Source organism: Salmo salar, chromosome ssa14 (genome assembly GCF_905237065.1).
Source record: "Salmo salar chromosome ssa14, Ssal_v3.1, whole genome shotgun sequence".
NCBI classification, from domain to species: domain Eukaryota; kingdom Metazoa; phylum Chordata; class Actinopteri; order Salmoniformes; family Salmonidae; genus Salmo; species Salmo salar.
Window position 1 is genome coordinate 48,498,985 of NC_059455.1, and position 16,789 is coordinate 48,515,773.

The 16,789-nt window shown below is 43.3% G+C and overlaps 1 protein-coding gene and 1 non-coding gene across 9 annotated transcripts in view; both read left to right on the forward strand.

Moving 5' to 3' along the window:
- LOC106595545 (receptor-type tyrosine-protein phosphatase mu) overlaps positions 1-16,789 on the forward strand; it is a 633,856-nt gene that overhangs the window by 106,430 nt on the left and 510,637 nt on the right. The gene's annotated exons all lie outside the window — the stretch shown is intronic.
- Positions 4,427-4,502, forward strand: trnae-uuc (transfer RNA glutamic acid (anticodon UUC)). Its single transcript has one exon. It is a non-coding gene; the product is annotated as a tRNA-Glu (tRNA).

Sequence of the window (16,789 nt, forward strand, 5' to 3'; positions counted from 1 at the left end):
CAAGTACTATTTGGCCAACCCAGACACATACTGTTAGTAGGGGAATGAATGCCAAAGAGTGTCAAAGCTGTCATCAAGGCAAAGGGTGTCTACTTTGAAGAATCTGTTTAACACTTTTTTGGTTACTTCATGATTCCAAAGGTGTTATTTCATAGTTTTGATGTCTTCACTATTATTCTACAATGTAGAAAATAGTAATAAAAGAAAGAAAAAACTGGAATGAGTAGGTGTGTCCAAACTTTTGACTGGTACTGTATATACACACACACACACATATACATATATATATATATATTAACTATCAGGAAATAACGCTGATAAAAAATATGCTTCACGCCTTCAACAGTGTTAGTTTCATAAAACACAGGAAAAACAGAATTTAGACCGCATTGGGCCTTTACCGTATTTGAAAGATATGAAATGGTATTTACCATCCCAGTACTAGTAGAAGGAATGGATATGCTCTCGTTTGTCCAAATGAGTTGTTTGTGAGTAAAGAGAAAATATGAAATGAACTACTGATGATGTTGATAATGTCTCGTCTTCAACATCAAAGACTGGGATTTAATCACTGATACGTCAAATCAATCATCAGACTGCAGAAATGCTAGGGTTTACTTCTACTCCAGCACACATACACACACACACACACACACACACACACACACACACACACACACACACACACACACACACACACACACACACACACACACACACACACACACACACACACACACTCTCTCTACTCATTGATTCAAATCTATTTAACATCCTTGCAGACGTCTGGGAGTGAAGCTGATGCATCAAAGCTGTTTTAAAACGTTGGACTTGTTTTGGACTGGAGATGAAATCCTTGGAGCTGATCGACGTTATTAGAATGAAAGTATTTGCAGTTTATCTTAAGTTTCAGAGATACTTTAAAGGTTTATTTCTTGGAACCTGCCTCAATAAAAAAAATGTTGTTGCACATTCAAAATCATACTGTCAGATCTAACGTATGAAACATCAAATCAAGTGCCAATAAAGTATCAATAACATCTTAATATACTTAACAGTAAAATAGACATTATAACACACACATCTGTAAGCTACCAAGACATCAACTAGTTCCCACCCATTAAATCTACAGGCCTCAGTTGGTAAACAGACCTGAAGCCCGTTGTGCCAGTCTCAGTGTGAAGAGCTCAAATAGAACAGTCAGCACAACCCCAGGCCAGCCTAGCCTGTTACCAGGCAACACAACCTCAGGCCAGCCTGGTCTGTTACCAGGCAATACAACCTCAGGCCAGCCTGGTCTGTTACCAGGCAACACAACCTCCGGCCAGCCTGGTCTGTTACCAGGCAACACAACCTCAGGCCAGCCTGGCCTGTTACCAGGCAACACAACCTCAGGCCAGCCTGGTCTGTTACCAGGCAATACAACCTCAGGCCAGCCTGGTCTGTTACCAGGCAACACAACCTCAGGCCAGCCTGGTCTGTTACCAGGCAACACAACCTCAGGCCAGCCTGGTCTGTTACCAGGCAACACAACCTCAGGCCAGCCTGGTCTGTTACCAGGCAACACAACCTCAGGCCAGCCTGGTCTGTTACCAGGCAACACAACCTCAGGCCAGCCTGGTCTGTTACCAGGCAACACAACCTCAGGCCAGCCTGGCTCGCGCCAGCACATCTCACCATGTCAATAAAACAGATTGGAGAGGGGAAGGAAACGCGTCAATGAGTCCCGTGGCCACATGAAAGACTAGAGAATCATAAACTAAGCCTGAATCCCTCTGTATGTGTGTGTGTGTGTGTGTGTGTGTGTGTGTGTGTGTGTGTGTGTGTGTGTGTGTGTGTGTGTGTGTGTGTGTGTGTGTGTGTGTGTGTGTGTGTGTGTGTGTGTGTGTGTGTGTAAAACTAGGCCTTAAACCCTGTAGTTGTTAAATAGGGTCCTTCCGCTGCCTAATTGCTACGTCTGGACAGAGAATATCCCTTTTTACCTCTCAGCTAGGCTCTGATTGCATGCTACAGTAGGGCGGCTCTAGGGTAACCCTGGTCTCTCAGTGTGCCCATGGGAAGGGAGGAGGATGGGAGATGGGCACACCCTAATGGGTCTAGACTCTAGGGTGGTGTAGTAGATCTGGTTGCAGACTCTGGTCTCTCAGTACCCCCAGGGGTTGGCAGAGCAGGCAGGCAGGCAGACAGTCAAGCAGGGCACACCCCAGGGCACACCATCAGTCTCACAGGCTGACTGGGAACACCCACTTCAAGACGGTCACTCTGTTTTTGTTTCTGTCTGTGCGGGCCCACAAATGAAACAATGCCTCTGTAACAGATCCATATTAAAATGATTAACAACTGCTATTATCCTCCAGGGTTTTTTTTCACAGTAACTTCTGAATAATCCTCTTCATGAAACAGACAGTACCTTTACCTGTTCAGAGAGATCCATCTGATGAATAGCCAGGTAGCTAGAAACAGACTGTACCTTTACCTGTTCAGAGAGATCCATCTGATGAATAACCAGGTAGCTAGAAACAGACTGTATACCTTTACCTGTTCAGAGAGATCCATCTGATGAATAACCAGGTAGCTAGAAACAGACTGTATACCTTTACCTGTTCAGAGAGATCCATCTGATGAATAACCAGGTAGCTAGAAACAGACTGTATACCTTTACCTGTTCAGAGAGATCCATCTGATGAATAACCAGGTAGCTAGAAACAGACTGTATACCTTTACCTGTTCAGAGAGATCCATCTGATGAATAACCAGGTAGCTAGAAACAGACAGTACCTTTACCTGTTCAGAGAGATCCATCTGATGAATAACCAGGTAGCTAGAAACAGACTGTATACCTTTACCTGTTCAGAGAGATCCATCTGATGAATAACCAGGTAGCTAGAAACAGACAGTACCTTTACCTGTTCAGAGAGATCCATCTGATGAATAACCAGGTAGCTAGAAAAAGACAGTACCTTTACCTGTTCAGAGAGATCCATCTGATGAATAACCAGGTAGCTAGAAACTGACAGTACCTTTACCTGTTCAGAGAGATCCATCTGATGAATAACCAGGTAGCTAGAAACAGACTGTACCTTTACCTGTTCAGAGAGAGGAGCGATCCAGCCAGGGGTCTTTGTGGGAGACACAGCTAGTCATATCATGTCTGTGCTGTGGGGCACACTAGGCCTCCAGTCCAGATGCCATTCAAACTGGAGCTGTTTTTACTGACTGACAGACCCAGCTGCTTCTGCTCATCCTCTCTCTCTCCATCTGACATTGACTCTGTCATGGCTGTTGCCAGCAAAGCATTGGGCTGCTGTTCCCTGTTTCCCTCCCTGCTCCCCTGAGACCCATTCTGTTCAGGGGAAATAATGGTCCAGAGAAGAGGGGATGAGGAGGAGGAGGAGGAGAGGTGGAGGAAAGGAGTGGGGAGGAGAGGAGGGGGAAGTCTAACAGATATTCATAGATGTTGGAACATTGCTGAGGGGACTTTCTTCCATTCAGTCACAAGAGCATTAGTGAGGTCGGGCACTGATGTTGGGGCGATTAGGCCTGGCTCGCAGTCGGCGTTCCAATTCATCCCAAAGGTGTTCGATGGAGTTGAGGTCAGGGCTTTGTGCAGGCCAGTTAAGTTCTTACACATTGATCTCAACAAATTATTTCTGTATGGACCTCGCTTTGTGCACAGGGGCATTGTCATGCTGAAACAGGAAAGAGCCTTCCCCAAACTGTTGCCACATAGTTGGAAGCACAGAATTGTCTAGAATGTCATTGTATGCTGTAGCGTTAAGATTTTCCTTCATTGGAACTAAGGGACCTAATCCTGAACGATGAAAAACAACCCCAGACCATTATTCCTCCTCCACCAAACTTTACAGTTTGCACTATGCATTCGGGGCAGGTAGCGTTCTCCTGGCATCCGCTAAACCCAGATTTGTCCGTCGGACTGCCTGATGGTGAAGCGTGATTCATCACTCCAGAGAACGAGTTTCCACTGCTCCAGAGTCCAATGGCGACGAGCTTTACACCACTCCAGCCGACACTTGGCATTGCGCATGGTGATCTTAGGCTTGTGTGCAGCTGCTCGGCCATGGAAACCCATTTCATGAAGCTCTTAACAAACAGTTATTGTGCTGAAGTTGCTTCCAGAGGCAGTTTAGAACTCGGTAGTGAGTGTTGCAACCGATGACAGGTGATTTTTACGCGGTACGTGCTTTAGCACTCTGCAGTCCCGCTCTGTGAGCTTGTGTGGCCTACCACTTTCCGGCTGAGCCGTTGTTGCTCCTAGACGTTTCCACTTCACAGTAACATAACTTATAGTAACAGAATCTCCATAGAAGTTAACCTTGGGGCAGCTCTAACAGGGCAGACATTTGATGGCATACTATAATGGTGCCATGTTGAAAAGTCACTGAGCTTTTCAGAAAGGCCATTCTGTGGTCCCGTGTGGCTCAGTTGGTAGAGCATGGTGTTTTCAACACCAGGGTTGTGGGTTCGATTCCCACGGGGGACCAGTACGGGGAAGAAAAAAAAAATGTATGAAATGTATGCATTCGCTACTGAGCGTCTGCTAAATGACTAAAATGTAAAAAAAATGTAAATGTACTAGCAATGTTTGTCTATGGAGATTGCATGGCTGTGTGCTCGATTTTATACACCTGTCAACAACGGGGTGTGGCTGAAATAGCCGAATCCACTCATTTGTAGAGGTGTCCACATACTGCTTTTTATATAGTGTAGTTATTCATACATACTGCTGTATATATAGTGTAGGTATTCATACATACTGCTGTATATATAGTGTAGGTATTCATACATACTGCTGTATATATAGTGTAGTTATTCATACATACTGCTGTATATATAGTGTAGTTAGTCCACATACTGCTGTATATATAGTGTAGGTATTCATACATACTGCTATATATAGTGTAGTTATTCATACATACTGCTGTATATATAGTGTAGTTAGTCCACATACTGCTGTATATATAGTGTAGGTATTCATACATACTGCTATATATATAGTGTAGTTAGTCCACATACTGCTGTATATATAGTGTGGTTAGTCCACATATTGCTGTATATATAGTGTAGTTAGTCCACATACTGCTGTATATATAGTGTAGTTAGTCCACATACTGCTGTATATATAGTGTAGGTATTCATACGTACTGCTGTATATATAGCGTAGTTCGTCCACATACTGCTGTATATATAGTGTAGTTAGTCCACATACTGCTGTATATATAGTGTAGTTAGTCCACATACTGCTGTATATATAGTGTAGTTAGTCCACATACTGCTGTATATATAGTGTAGTTAGTCCACATACTGCTGTATATATAGTGTAGTTAGTCCACATACTGCTGTATATATAGTGTAGTTAGTCCAAATACTGCTGAATATATAGTGTAGTTAGTCCACATACTGCCAAAACTCACGGACCAGGCAAGGAGGGCATTAAAACCTGTTACGGCTAGACGTTCCGCTAGCGGAACATCATCCGGTGAAATTGCAGATCGCGAAATTCAAAATAAATTATTAGAAATATTTAACTTTCATAAAATCACAAGTGCAATACACCAAAATACAGCTTAACTTCTTGTTAATCCAGCCACCGTGTCAGATTTCAAAAAGGCTTTACGGCGAAAGCAAACCATGCGATTATCTGAGGACAGCACACCATCATACAAACACATGACAATCATATTTCAACAAGGCAGGCGCGACACAAAACACAGAAATAACAATATAATTCATGCCTTACCTTTGAGAGATCTTCTTCTGTTGGCACTCCAAAATGTCCCATAAACATCACAAATGGTCCTTTTGTTCGATAAATCCAACTCGCCCAACATGACTACAAAATATCTAATAAGTTATCTGTAAACTTGGTCCAAACATTTCAAACAACTTTCCTAATCCAACTTTAGGTATTTTAAAACGTAAATAATCTATACAATTTAAGATGGAATATACTGTGTTCAATAGCGGATAAAATGAAAGTGGAGCGAGCGCCAGGTCGCGCGCCCCAAACAAAACAGTACACTTGGCTCGACCCTCAGAAAGAAAAGGGCTACTTCTTCATTACTCAAAAGAAAAACATCAACCAATTTCTAAAGACTTTTGACATCTAGTGGAAGCCATAGGAACTGCAACCAGTTGCCTCAGGAATCTAGATTCCCATAGAAAACTAATTGAAAACACAGTCACCTCAAAATAATTAATTCCTGGATGGTTTGCCCTCGGGGTTTTGCCTGCCAAATAAGTTCTATTATACTCACAGACATACTTTTAATATTTTTAGAAACTTTAGAGTGTTTTCTATCCTATGCATATCCTAGCTTCTGGGCCTGAGTAGCAGGCAGTTTACTTTGGGCACACTTTTCATCCGGACGTGAAAATAGTGCCCCCTAGCCCGAAGAGGTTAATCAGAGAGGCAACAAAGAGACCAAAGATAACCCTGAAGGAGTTGCAAAGCTCCACAGCAGAGATTGGAGTATCTGTCCATAGGGCCACTTTAAGCCGTACACTCCACAGAGTTGGACTTTATGGAAGAGTGGCCAGAAAAAGCCATGGCTTAAAGAAAGAATAAGCAAGCACGTTTGGTCTTCGCCAAAAGGCTTGTGGGAGACTTCCCAAACATATGGAAGAAGGTACTCTGGTCATATGAGACAAACATTTTGCTTTTTGGCCATCAAGGAAAACGCTATGTCTGGCGCAAACCCAACACCTCTCCTCACCCCGAGAACACCATCCCCACAGTGAAGCATGGGGGTGGCAGCATCATGCTGTGGGGATGTTTTTCATCGGCAGGGACTGGGAAACTGGTCAGAATTGAATGAATGATGGATGGCGCTAAATAGAGGGAAATTCTTGAGGGAAACCTGTTTCAGTCTTCCAGAGATTTGAGACTGGGACGGAGGTTCACCTTCCGACAGGACAATGACCCTAAGCATACTGCTAAAGCAACACTCGAGTGGTTAAGGGGAAACATTTAAATGTCTTGGAATGGCCTAGTCAAAGCCCAGACCTCAATCCAATTGAGAATCTGTGTTATAACTTAAAGATTGCTGTACACCAGTGGAACCCATCTCACATGAAGGAGCTGGAGCAGTTTTGCCTTGAAGAATGGACAAAAATCCCAGTGGCTAGATGTGCCAAGCTTATAGACACATACCCCAAGAGACTTGCAGCTGTAATTGCTGCAAAAGGTGGCTCTACAAAGTATTGATTTTAGGGGGGTGAATAGTTATGCACGCTCAAGTTTTCATTTTTTTTGTATTTTTTCTTGTTTGTTTCACAATAAAACATATTTTGCATCTTCAAAGTGGTAGGCATGTTGTGTAAATCAAATGATACAACCTCCCCCAAAGTCAATTTTATTTCCAGGTTGTAAGGCAACAAAATAGGACAAATGCCAAATACTTTCGCAAGCCATTGATTTCCCTATATAGTGCACTACTTTAGACAAGAGTCCTATGGGGCCCTATTCCCTATATAGTGCACTACTTTAGACCAGTGTCCTATGGGACCCTATTCCCTACATAGGTCACTACTTTTGACCAGAGCCCTATGAAGGGAATAGGGTGCCATTTAGGACGCATTGATTGGCTTAGTTTTTAAACGCCCCCTCTAAATATGTACACGAAGGAGAGAAAAAAATCCTGGTGTTTTTCTTTTGGCTTCAATTGTTGTGTCCTTCTAGGTGTATAATGAGGCCCCTAGGATGGGGGGAGTCCACAGGGCTCTTGTCAAAGGAAGTGCACTATTGCGGGGATAGGGTGGAATTTGGGATACACACAGTGTGAGTTAAAGACATGCTCTGGTACTGTGTCGATTAAAAGTATTTTTTAAATCTTCCGCTTTGGGCTGGATTTGTTCATTTTTAGTTCATGCATGTATAATCTATGTTCAGATTTACCTTCTTACCTCAATTAGCCACGAAACCCCTTGTTTGAAAGCAACTGTTTTCTTGAAGCTCTGTCGCAACATTTTCCCTACATTTCCCCCCCAATGTAGGCCAGACCCTAGCAATTTGAGTTCTAGCCCAGCGTTATCCAATGAGGTTGCAGGTCGGGCCCTACGGCTCAGTGGACACATCAGAGAGAGTGCGAGAGAGAGGGAGAGGGAGGGAGAGGAAGGAGAGAGAGAGAGAGAGGGAGGGAGGGAGATGAAGTAGTGAGAGAGAGAGAGAGAGAGAGAGAGAGAGAGGGAGATGAAGGAGAGAAAGAGAAAGAGAGAGAGAGGGAGGGAGATGGAGAGAGAGAGGGAGATGAAGGAGAGAGAGCGAGAGAGAGAGGGAGGGAGATGAAGGAGAGAGAGAGAAAGAGAGAAAGTGATAGAGACAGAGAGGTAGAGAGAGAGGTACACATATCTCCACATATGTGATGTAGTACGCCATTTTCGGTGACCACTTTCATCTCGTGAGCTCTTATTTCAGAAGCACTGGCTAAAAAAGTATACAAAAGTGCCAGAGATTTCTTTCAGGTTTCTCAGAGGGCAACAGTGATCTGTTATGACTTAGATCCTGTTCTGTTGCTGCAGGTCCAGAATGCGTACATGTGAATGCCACTCAGTCCAATAACTCAGTGGTGTATCGTTTCCTAGAGGGTGGTTGTATGCATATGGATAAGGTGGATAGGAAATATTTTCCGTAGCACTTAATTGTACCGTCTTGATTTTTTTCCGAGCATGAGGTGTCAATGGGCAGTTCTACTTTTTTGTTAATTACGTAAAATGCACAATCCTCTTGTTTTTGACAGATTGTCCCAGAAACCCAGAGAGAGAATGACAGAATAAGGCCTTGACACTCACACATGGATACTGTTTCTGTTGCTTTGAGTGTTTATGTTCATGTCTTCCTATTCCCTACAGTATATTGAGCCCTATGGGCCCTGGTTACAAGCAGTGGACTATGTAGGGAATATGGTGCCAGCTGGGAGGTACATTAGATACCTAGTTAGACTGTTTGAGGAGGAGGAGAGAAGAGAAGAGAAGAGGAGGAGGAGGAGAGGAGGAGGAGAGAAGGAAATGAGAGAAGAGGAGGAGGAGAAGGAGAGGAGATGAGAGGAGAGGAGGAAGAGGAGAGAAGGAGATGAGAGGAGGAGGAAAAGAGAAGGAGAGGAGAAGAGGAGGAGAGGAGGACAGAAGAGGAGGATGAGGAGAAGAGGAGGAGAGAAGGAGGAGAGGAGAAGGAGGAGAGGAGGATGGAGGAGGGGGAGAAGGAGGAGGAGAGAAGGAGAGGAGAGCAGGAGGAGAGGAGAGGAGGAGAACACTGACTGAAGGACGTCAGAAATTAAATCACCATTTAAATCACATCAGCAAAAGATGAGATTACCAGCAGTGAGAGGTGGAGGAGGGGTATCTGTAAAGTGAAAATAAGAAAATGTTATTTAAGGTATCCCCAACTTAGTGTGAAACTGGTGTGTAGCTGATCTACATCCTGAATGTGTGTGTGTGTGTGTATATGTGTGTGTGTATATGTGTGTGTGTATATGTGTGTGTATATGTGTGTGTGTGTATATGTGTGTGTATATGTGTGTGTGTATATGTGTGTGTATATGTGTGTGTGTATATGTGTGTGTGTATGTGTGTGTGTATATGTGTGTGTGTATATGTGTGTGTGTATATGTGTGTGTATATGTGTGTGTGTATATGTGTGTGTGTGTATGTGTGTGTGTATATGTGTGTGTGTATATGTGTGTGTGTGTATATGTGTGTGTGTGTATATGTGTGTGTGTATATGTGTGTGTATATGTGTGTGTATATGTGTGTGTGCGGAGATACGAAGGTCGTAAGATTAAGGAGAAACACCATTATATGATTAAGGGGCAAGAAAACAGGACGGCGAATTACCTCGTCTGATCAATTCACAAATTAATTCCCCCAACGTGCCGGACTGAGAACACACTGTTTCCAATTTGTCATGTTTCTATTGTATGGTAAAGGACGTACGCTACACGACGGTGTTCTGTCAGAATGGGATTCCAGTTATTTCCTGTTACACACCGTCCCCAGCTTATGACACGTCAGGAAGTCAACACTCTTTATTATTAATTTACGCCTGTCATGGCTAGAGGACAAATTAGCATATTTCAATTTAGTATATGCAGTATACGCGCTGAGGACAATTATAGCTAATGATAAAGCTAGGCAGAGCAAAACAGAGACCTCTCTCTCTCTCTCTCTCTCTCTCTCTCTCTCTCTGTCTCTCTCTCTCTCTTTCTCTCTCTCTTTCTCTCTCTCTGTCTCTCTCTCTCTCTCTCTCCCTCTCTCTGTCTTCCACTCTCTGTCTTCCTCTCTCTGTCTCTGTCTCTCTCTCTCTCTCTCTCTCGCTCTCCCTTTCTCTCTCTCACTCTCTCAAAAGACCAGTGGTTAGCTGCTATGTGAATAGAACGTACCCTATGCGGACTCCTGGGCCATAATGGATAAATTACTATTGAGTGGCAGGAATATTGATGTAGGTTACGTCCCAAGTGGGGACCCTACTCATTATACAGTGCACTACTGTTGACCAGGGCCCATAAAGCCATGTAGGGAATAGAGTGCCATTTGGAACACGGACACCAATGAGTTGTGAATGATATTGAGTTATGGTGCAGTGGTTTGACAATATAGGTGACCCAACAAACTAGCTACTGTATTTCAATATGGAAGTATAGCAGAATTCATGTTTCTATAATAATGATAATGATTTAAAATACACTTTGCATTTGGGTATTCATAGACGTGCTCTGTGTTTGTAAAGCTGACTAAAACGTGCTAACATTTCTGTTAATCTGACTAAAACGTGCTCATATTTCTGTAAAGCTGACTTAAACGTGGACTGTATCTGTAAAGCTGACTAAAACGTGGACTGTATCTGTAAAGCTGACTAAAACGTGGACTGTGTCTATAAAGCTGACTAAAACGTGGACTGTGTCTGTAAAGCTGACTTAAACGTGGACTGTGTCTGTAAAGCTGACTAAAACGTGGACTGTGTCTGTAAAGCTGACTTAAACACTGCATACAGGATAGATGTAGTACCTTAATTTGATCAGCTCTTTTGTTGCTGAGAATTTTCTTGCAAAACAGGAAATGCAAACTTGTAGTGTTTTAAAAAGGCTTCTAAAGTTTACAATTTCCACTTTGACATTTCAGACTTGATTTGCCCTAACGAAAAACGTACCAACCCCTACAAACTTGTCCATGAATTATAATCCACATAATAATTCACATTTCGTTTTGCAACAGGATTATTTTCCTGCTGTAACAAATTGGCTCAAATTAAGATCCTACATCTGTATATCTGTATATGATAGAGGCCTTCTTTTATAGTTATATTTCTTAAATTGTATTTTATTCCAATGAATATTCTACTTACTTACATTATTTTATTGTTGCAATGTTGAGAGGTGACCCTGCAAGTAAGCATTTCATTGCCACCCTAAGACCACCTATAGACCACCTATAGACCACCTATAGACAGCCTAGAAAGACCACCTATAGACCACCTATAGACCACCCTAAGACCACCTATAGACCACCCTAAGACCACCTATAGACCAACTATAGACCACCTATAGACCACCTATAGACCAACTATAAACAACCCTAAACTTATTCAGTCACTGTTATTTTCTCAGCCCTTTTTAGATAAAAAAATATATATATATCTGATGTAGGTGCACACAACGCCTCCTTAACATCCTCATAGAAAGGTCACCAAGACATCTTAACATCCTCATAGAAAGGTCACCAAGACATCTTAACATCCTCATAGAAAGGTCACCAAGACATCTTAACATCCTCATAGAAAGGTCACCAAGACATCTTAACATCCTCATAGAAAGGTCACCAATACATCTTAACATCCTCATAGAAAAGTCACCAAGACATCTTATAGACCTCCATATAAAATACCATCTTTAGAGTCCTATAGAAAGCCCTGAACATATTCAGTCAACGTTATTTAAACCAACCCTTTTCAGTTAGATTTCAAAATGACACTTCTAGAGACGTCAGGAGACTGATCTGAAAGGCCATGGCACTTCACATTAACAGGCTCACCCTAACAGCAAGGGCCTTTTTTTTGATTGGCTGGTGGGGTGGCAGCGGTGACAGAGAGAGAGAGAGAGAGAGAGAGAGAGAGAGAGAGAGAGAGAGAGAGAGAGAGAGAGAGAGAGAGAGAGAGAGAGAGAGAGAGAGAGAGAGAGAGAGAGAGATGTGTCCCAAATGGCACCCTATTCCCTATATAGTGCACTACTTTTAACCAGTGCTCATAGGGTTCTGGTCAAAAGTAGTGCACTATGTAGGGAATATGGTGCCATTTTGGAACGCAGATATGACGTGGGACCTGGGCAGGGAGTCAGAATGAAAGGGGTCCAGGTCTACAATCTGCTAATCAAATTCACTGAGACCAGCAGCCGTGGAAATGTCAATGAAGACAGACAGGAGCTGTTCTCACTTCTCACTCTCTCTGGTCTCTGTCCTAAATGGTGCCCTATTCCTTATATAGGTGAACATTCTGTTGCCCAGACATTCTGTCTTGTTAGTAACTATGTCCCTTATAGGGCCTTGGTGAAAAGTAGTGCACTATATAGGGAATATGGTGCCATTTGGTATTAAACCAATGATTCTTACAGGGTTCAGGACCTGAATGGAAGGGACATAATGAGCTCTTGTAGTCGTTTAATGATATCCTCTCCACTACAAAGGCCATCACTCTAGTTTATAATGAATCTATCCCCAGCCTTTAGGCTTTGGTGATTAGGCCCAGCCTATAGGCAATGGTGATTAGTCCCACTGTAGCTCAGTTGGTAGAGCATGGCGCTTGCAACGCCAGGGTTGTGGGTTCGATTCCCACGGGGAGCCAGTATTTTAAAAGTATTTCAAAAATGTAATAAAATGTATGCACTCTATTGTAAGTCGCTCTGGATAAGAGCGTCTGCTAAATGACTAAAATGAAAAATTAGGCCCAGCCTTTTGACTATGGTGATTAGGCCCAGCCTATAGACTATGTGTCACGTCCTGACCATAGTAAAATGTTATTTTCTATGGTAGAGTAGGTCAGGGCAGGGGGTGACAGGGGGTGTTTTGTGGTTTTCTATATCTATGTTGAATTCAAGTTTTCTATTTCTATGTTGTTGTTTTTTGGGATGATCTCCAATTAGAGGCAGCTGGTCCTTGTTGTTGTCACAAATTGGAGATCATATTTAAGTAGGGTTTTTTTCCACCTGTGTTTGTGGGTAGTTGTATTCTGTTTAGTCTATGTACCTAACAGAACTGTGGGCTTTCGTTTTTCTCTTTGTTATTTTGTCTTTAGTGTTTATGAGTTATATTAAATAATCATCATGAGCACTCAACACGCTGCGCTTTGGTGCCCTCTCTACGATAGTCGTTACACTATGGTGATTAGCCCCATTCTATAGCCCCAGCCCATAGGCTATGGTAATTAGCCCCAACCTATAGGAAACGGTGATTAGCACCATTCTATAGCCCCATCCTATAGCCCCAGCCTATAGCCCCAACCTATAGCCCCAGCCCCAGCCTATAGCCCCAGCCTATAGCCCCAACCTATAGGAAACGGTGATTAGCACCATTCTATAGCCCCAGCCTATAGCCCCAGCCTATAGCCCCAGCCTATAGCCCCATCCTATAGCCACAGCCCCAGATTATAGCCCCAGCCTATAGCCCCAGCCTTTAGACTATGGTGATTAGGCCCAGCCTATAGCCCCAGCCTTTAGACTATGGTGATTAGCCCCAGCCTATAGCCCCAGCCTATAGCCCCAACCTTTAGACTATGGTGACTAGGCCCAGCCTTTAGACTATGGTGATTAGGCCCAGCCTTTAGACTATGGTGATTAGGCCCAGCCTGTAGACTATGGTGATTAGGCCCAGCCTATAGACTATGGTGACTAGGCCCAGCCTATAGGCTATGGTGACTAGGCCCAGCCTATAGGCTATGGTGATTAGGCCCAGCCTGTAGACTATGGTGATTAGGCCCAGCCTATAGACTATGGTGACTAGGCCCAGCCTATAGGCTATGGTGACTAGGCCCAGCCTATAGGCTATGGTGATTAGGCCCAGCCTATAGGCTATGGTGATTAGGCCCAGCCTATAGCCTATGGTGACTAGGCCCAGCCTATAGACTATGGTGACTAGGCCCAGCCTATAGACTATGGTGACTAGGCCCAGCCTATAGGCTATGGTGATTAGGAGCAGACACTTCAGACAGTGACACTGTGAACACAATCAGGTCAGGCTATGTAGTCTATGTACCTGTGGAAACATACAATCAGGTCAGGCTATGTCAGTCTATGTACCTGTGGAAACACACAATCAGGTCAGGCTATGTAGTCTATGTACCTGTGGAAACACACAATCAGGTCAGGCTATGTAGTCTATGTACCTGTGGAAACATACAATCAGATCAGGCTATGTAGTCTATGTACCTGTGGAAACATACAATCAGCTCAGGCTATGTCAGTCTATGTACCTGTGGAAACATACAATCAGGTCAGGCTATGAAGTCTATGTACCTGTGGAAACATACAATCAGGTCAGGCTATGTAGTCTATGTACCTGTGGAAACATACAATCAGGTCAGGCTATGTAGTCTATGTATCTGTGGAAACATACAATCAGGTCAGGCTATGTAGTTGATGTATCTGTGGAAACATACAATCAGGTCAGGCTACGTTGTCTATGTACCTGTGGAAACATCCAATCAGGTCAGGCTATGTTGTCTATGTACCTGTGGAAACATCCAATCAGGTCAGGCTGTACAGTCTATGTACCTTTGGAAACATCCAATCAGGTCAGGCTACGTCAGTCTATGTACCTGTGGAAACATACAATCAGGTCAGGCTATGTAGTCTATGTATCTGTGGAAACATACAATCAGGTCAGGCTATGTAGTTGATGTATCTGTGGAAACATACAATCAGGTCAGGCTACGTTGTCTATGTACCTGTGGAAACATCCAATCAGGTCAGGCAATGTTGTCTATGTACCTGTGGAAACATCCAATCAGGTCAGGCTATACAGTCTATGTACCTTTGGAAACATCCAATCAGGTCAGGCTACGTCAGTCTATGTACCTGTGGAAACATCCAATCAGGTCAGGCTATGTTGTCTATGTACCTGTGGAAACATCCAATCAGGTCAGGCTATGTTGTCTATGTACCTGTGGAAACATCCAATCAGGTCAGGCTATGTTGTCTATGTACCTGTGGAAACATCCAATCAGGTCAGGCTATGTAGTCTATGTACCTGTGGAAATACAAAATCAGGTCAGGCTATGTAGTCTATGTACCTGTGGAAACATACAATCAGATCAGGCTATGTAGTCTATGTACCTGTGGAAACATACAATCAGGTCAGGCTATGTAGTCTATGTATCTGTGGAAACATACAATCAGGTCAGGCTATGTAGTCGATGTATCTGTGGAAACATACAATCAGGTCAGGCTACGTAGTCTATGTACCTGTGGAAACATCCAATCAGGTCAGGCTATGTTGTCTATGTACCTGTGGAAACATCCAATCAGGTCAGGCTATACAGTCTATGTACCTGTGGAAACATCCAATCAGGTCAGGCTACGTCAGTCTATGTACCTGTGGAAACATCCAATCAGGTCAGGCTATGTTGCCTATGTACCTGTGGAAACATCCAATCAGGTCAGGCTATGTTGTCTATCTACCTGTGGAAACATCCAATCAGGTCAGGCTATGTTGTCTATGTACCTGTGGAAACATCCAATCAGGTCAGGCTATGTAGTCTATGTACCTGTGGAAACATACAATCAGGTCAGGCTATGTTGTCTATGTACCCGTGGAAACATCCAATCAGGTCAGGCTATGTCAGTCTATGTACCTGTGGAAACATACAATCAGGTCAGGCTATGTTGTCTATGTACCTGTGGAAACATCCAATCAGGTCAGGCTATGTAGTCTATGTATCTGTGGAAACATACAATCAGGTCAGGCTATGTAGTCTATGTACCTGTGGAAACATACAATCAGGTCAGGCTATGTAGTCTATGTACCTGTGGAAACATCCAATCAGGTCAGGCTATGTCAGTCTATGTACCTGTGGAAACATACAATCAGGTCAGGCTATGTAGTCTATGTACCTGTGGAAACATACAATCAGGTCAGGCTACGTAGTCTATGTACCTGTGGAAACATACAATCAGGTCAGGCTACGTAGTCTATGTACCTGTGGAAACATACAATCAGGTCAGGCTATGTCAGTCTATGTACCTGTGGAAACATACAACCAGGTCAGGCTATGTAGTCTATGTACCTGTGGAAACATACAATCAGGTCAGGCTATGTAGTCTATGTGCCTGTGGAAACATACAATCAGGTCAGGCTATGTAGTCTATGTACCTGTGGAAACATACAATCAGGTCAGGCTATGTAGTCTATGTACCTGTGGAAACATACAATCAGGTCAGGCTATGTCAGTCTATGTACCTGTGGAAACATACAATCAGGTCAGGCTATGTAGTCTATGTATCTGTGGAAACATACAATCAGGTTAGGCTATGTAGTCTATGTACCTGTGGAAACATACAATCAGGCCAGGCTATGTCAGTCTATGTACCCATGGAAACATCCAATCAGGTCAGGCTTTGTCAGTCTATGTACCTGTGGAAACATACAATCAGGTCAGGCTATGTCAGTCTATGTACCTATGGAAACATCCAATCAGGTCAGGCTATGTTGTCTATGTACCTGTGGAAACATCCAATCAGGTCAGGCTATGTTGTCTATGTACCTGTGGAAACATCCAATCAGGTCAGGCTAT